This window comes from Schistocerca serialis, unplaced genomic scaffold, assembly GCF_023864345.2.
Source record: "Schistocerca serialis cubense isolate TAMUIC-IGC-003099 unplaced genomic scaffold, iqSchSeri2.2 HiC_scaffold_1226, whole genome shotgun sequence".
Lineage (NCBI taxonomy): Eukaryota > Metazoa > Arthropoda > Insecta > Orthoptera > Acrididae > Schistocerca > Schistocerca serialis.
The window spans coordinates 187,501-192,500 of NW_026047432.1; the positions used below are offsets into that span (position 1 = coordinate 187,501).

The 5,000-nt window shown below is 53.3% G+C and overlaps 1 non-coding gene across 1 annotated transcript in view; it reads left to right on the plus strand.

Annotated features, from left to right (window-relative positions):
• Positions 1 to 4,490: 4,490 nt before the first annotated feature.
• The window catches only part of LOC126436106 (small subunit ribosomal RNA), a 1,909-nt gene continuing 1,399 nt past the window's right edge, over positions 4,491 to 5,000 (plus strand). The window contains exon 1 of the ribosomal RNA XR_007580428.1: positions 4,491 to 5,000. This exon is cut by the window's right edge and continues 1,399 nt beyond it. This is a non-coding gene — a ribosomal RNA (small subunit ribosomal RNA).

The following is a 5,000-nucleotide window of genomic DNA, read 5'->3' on the forward strand; positions in this document are numbered from 1 at the left end:
CGCCATCCACAAAGCATGCAGCCTCTGTCGACCACAGCACCCATACGCCAGTGCCTCTGCCGCACGAAGTCGTGGACCGGCAATCACACCACCTGCACCCGTTCGTGCCCCACCCCAACCGCCAAACTCGCATCGCCAGCGGATGAACGGCGGACGTTTCCCGCACTCGTAAGGTGCAATCCACACCTATAACATGCGTTTCATGAAGAGATATTTCCAATATGCGACATTCCCGCTGTCCCTATTCATGAGCTGCGAGCTGTACCACGTACAAGCTACAGACGCGATCGCATTGCTCACTGTACGGATTCTCATGCTGAGCCATCAGCTAGGAAGCGCCCCATCCATGTCGGCACCCGTGGGCGTTGCACTCGCAGTCGCAAAAAACGCTGGGCAAATATATATCTCGGAAGAGTAACGACAATCCGAGCCTCCTGGCGTTGCACTCGCAGTCGCAAAAAACGCTGGGCACATATATTTCTCGGAAGAGTAACGACAGTCCGAGCCTCCTGGCGTTGCACTCGCAGTCGCAAAAAACGCTGGGCAAATATATTTCTCGGAAGAGTAACGACAGTCCGAGCCTCCTGGCGTTGCACTCGCAGTCGCAAAAAACGCTGGGCACATATATGTCTCGGAAGAGTAACGACAGTCAGTCTCCTGCGTGGGAAGAGTCTTTCTAGGCCCTGACCCACGGGAAGGGTGTAGCTTCCCCCATCCCGGACATTTGACGTCGTCACACTACCGGTATTGACTAATAGACTGACTGCTGATAATCATTAGCCATACACTGGGGGAAACGGCCGACAGGGGCGGCAACATAGTGGAGCCGTAGTGTCACTAATGTACAGAGATAGAACAGTTTCGACTGGAACCAGAGTAACCGTATACACGGCACTGATTAGTAATAGATGCAGAGCCATCAGAATACAGATAATATATACAACCGTCCCTATACATGCTGAAAGACTCTGCACACAATGAGAACCACACGTCAGCCAGACACTCTTATCACACACTACTCTCTTATCACACACTACTCTCTGCCTGTAACAGGCACACACACAATATCTAACCACCAGCATGGAAGAACATCCAGTGCATCCTCTCCGCCACATGACACAATCCACACTATCATTACCAGACCGGGAGGTCCACCCAGAAAACACAATATCCCACCCTTCCGACATCCGCACATTGCTCAGCTAAGCCACGAACACCCACACATGTCCTACACAGGGGTGCACCCAACATCACAATACTGCCTCCTGTCACAGCACACAAACAATGGCAGGAATGAAAGACACAGATCTGCCACAACCATGGAATCGGAGCGCCGCCTGTCATGAGCCAAAAGTGCATCCTGACGTGACAAATCGGATAATGCCGCAGGCATCCAATTACGATAATCACTATCAACGAACCTGCCGCCCCCCCCCCCCCCAAATACACCTTTCCCTACAACAATGTGTATCTGAACCTAAGCTATATTGTACCTTAACCTAACCTATATCGTACCTTAACCTAACCTATATCGTACCTTAACCTAACCTATATCGTACCTTAACCTAACCTATATCGTACCTTAACCTAACGTATATCGTACCTTAACCTAACCTATATCGTACCTTAACCTAACCTATATCGTACCTTAACCTAACGTATATCGTACCTTAACCTAACCTATATCGTACCTTAACCTAACCTATATCGTACCTTAACCTAACCTATATCGTACCTTAACCTAACCTATATCGTGCCTTAACCTAACCTACGTTGTGCCTTAACCTAACCTACGTTGTGCCTTAACCTAACCTACGTTGTGCCTTAACCTAACCTACGTTGTGCCTTAACCTAACCTACGTTGTGCCTTAACCTAACCTACGTTGTGCCTTAACCTAACCTACGTTGTGCCTTAACCTAACCTACGTTGTGCCTTAACCTAACCTACGTTGTGCCTTAACCTAACCTACGTTGTGCCTTAACCTAACCTACGTTGTGCCTTAACCTAACCTACGTTGTGCCTTAACCTAACCTACGTTGTGCCTTAACCTAACCTACGTTGTGCCTTAACCTAACCTACGTTGCGCCTTAACCTAACCTAATTTGTGCCTTAACCTAACCTAATTTGTGCCTTAACGTAACCCATGTTGTGCCTTAACGTAACCCATGTTGTGCCTTAACGTAACCCATGTTGTGCCTTAACGTAACCCATGTTGTGCCTTAACGTAACCCATGTTGTGCCTTAACGTAACCCATGTTGTGCCTTAACGTAACCCATGTTGTGCCTTAACCTAACCCATGTTGTGCCTTAACCTAACCCATGTTGTGCCTTAACCTAACCCATGTTGTGCCTTAACCTAACCCATGTTGTGCCTTAACGTAACCCATGTTGTGCCTTAACGTAACCCATGTTGTGCCTTAACGTAACCCATGTTGTGCCTTAACCTAACCCATGTTGTGCCTTAACCTAACCCATGTTGTGCCTTAACCTAACCCATGTTGTGCCTTAACCTAACCCATGTTGTGCCTTAACCTAACCCATGTTGTGCCTTAACCTAACCTATAATGTGCCTTAACCTAACCTATAATGTGCCTTAACCTAACCTAAAGTGCGCCGTAACCTAAACTATATTGCGCCTTAACCTGACGCACGTTGTCGCTGAACCTGCTCTGTAATTGTTATGCAACCCGTTAAATTGGTGTAGTGTTGCCTAACCGCAACCCTCGCAATATAGTTCCCTACTCGCACTGCCCGGTCCCCTGTGTATCGCGTCATGTTAAACACCTTGCAGGTGTTGCTGACTTTCCACATGCTCCTGCTATACACTGTAGTGTGGATAGCAGCAGGACGTACATGCCGCCCCCCCCCCCCCTTCCCCCCTGCCTTCGCAAGCTGGTCGGTGAGAAGTTTGCATGTTCAATGCCCTTCGCATGCCGACGTACTCAGCCTACGTTGTGGTACGGCCTGTCACCTGTCCGCCGATGTACGCAAAACCCACAAACTGTACTGCACATTGGTCCGTATGTACTGAATGATACATCGTGGCACATGTGACCGTATGACGACTGCGCCTAGCAACGGCGGACCATACAGTCCAAATATTGTGCACGCAGCTACGTGTCGTCTCCCTATAAGAGCTGGATTGCAGTGTGGTACGCCATACAGACGTGTGGGAGGAACGGACGCCCTGGATGGCGATCAGCATGAGCAGTCTGTTGATGTAGTGGAGCGTGTATTCGGACGTAGTCGTCTCTTCTCACACACCGTGATAGCATGTTGCACCGCGTTCCACATCTGCGACATGCTGCAGAGGCGGGCTGACAGTCGTTCGCGCAATGGACACCGCATACGTACGGGGTCTACCTTCCACGTGTTCTCTAGGCGTGCACATGTTGTTGCGTCTATGTGGGCAGACGTAGTGTGTTGTGACACCTGACACAGGCATGCAATACTCGTTGCAAATGGCGATGGACGTGTACGTTTGCTGGTGACGTTACGCAAATGAACAACTGGTAACCCGTTGTGGTGCGGTTGTTCTCGCTAGAGGTGAATCAGTGTTGGCGACGATCGGTCGAGCTATTAACCGGTTGTTTCAGGGAGACCCACCATGCCCACGAACGTGAAAGGGGACCCACCATGCCCACGAACGTGAAAGGGGGGGGGGGGGGGGGGGGGATCTGGGTGTGAGGCGATACGCGGCGGTGGCTGGGTGGGACCGTCCCCGGCCGGTGAGGGGGGGCCGCCCGGCGTGCTGGCAGCGCGGTGCGTGGGCGCACGCGCCACAGCCGGCTGGTGGGGGCGGCCAGTGGCAGGCGCGCCGGCCGACGGACGCGGCAGGCGGCGCAGCTGCGCGCCGGCGCCCCCTGCTCGCGGCGCCTTGCGGCCAAAGTAGGTCCTCGCGGGCCCGGTGCGAAGCGCGGTGGCCATCTGCAGTGTGCTGGTCCGATTGAGGACTTTGTGCGCTGAGGATGCGCCGCCGCCCGGCGCTCGGCGCCGCGACGCCGTCTGCTGCTCGGTCGCCCCAGCGGTTCTCGCAGGTGGTTTGTATCGCAGCTGTGCGGACGTGTTGGCGCGTGCGCTGTGCTGGGAGAGTTCGCTTCGGCACCCAAGTGGGGCTTTTGTCCTTCTGTGGCGCTGGCGTTGGAGCTGCCGGTCACCGTAGGTGGCGCGTGTTGTCTCCCGCCGGCAATGCCACGACAGCACGCTCCCGGGCCTCTGTCGGCAGCGGCAAGCTCAGTTGGGAGCACGGGTGGTCGCACCTAAAGCGTCTACTCGCCTAACTCCGGGCGATTGCGCCTCTCTCGAACCCGACCAAGTACTTAGGACGGCGCTGCGCGCCGCCGGGACCTGAGAGGGTTTCGAGGTGTGTTGTGCAGGGGAGCTCAGCCTCCTCCTGTTTGCAGAATAATTGAGCGGACGCTTGCGTGTTCGCGCGGGCCCCCGGGACACACTCCCGGGCGGCCGGCTGCTCAGCTCTAGTTGACGCAGCTCCCTGGTTGATCCTGCCAGTAGTCATATGCTTGTCTCAAAGATTAAGCCATGCATGTCTCAGTACAAGCCGCATTAAGGTGAAACCGCGAATGGCTCATTAAATCAGTTATGGTTCCTTAGATCGTACCCACGTTACTTGGATAACTGTGGTAATTCTAGAGCTAATACATGCAAACAGAGTCCCGACCAGAGATGGAAGGGACGCTTTTATTAGATCAAAACCAATCGGTCGGCTCGTCCGGTCCGTTTGCCTTGGTGACTCTGAATAACTTTGGGCTGATCGCACGGTCCTCGTACCGGCGACGCATCTTTCAAATGTCTGCCTTATCAACTGTCGATGGTAGGTTCTGCGCCTACCATGGTTGTAACGGGTAACGGGGAATCAGGGTTCGATTCCGGAGAGGGAGCCTGAGAAACGGCTACCACATCCAAGGAAGGCAGCAGGCGCGCAAATTACCCACTCCCGGCACGGGGAGGTAGTGACGAAAAATAACGATACGGGACTCAT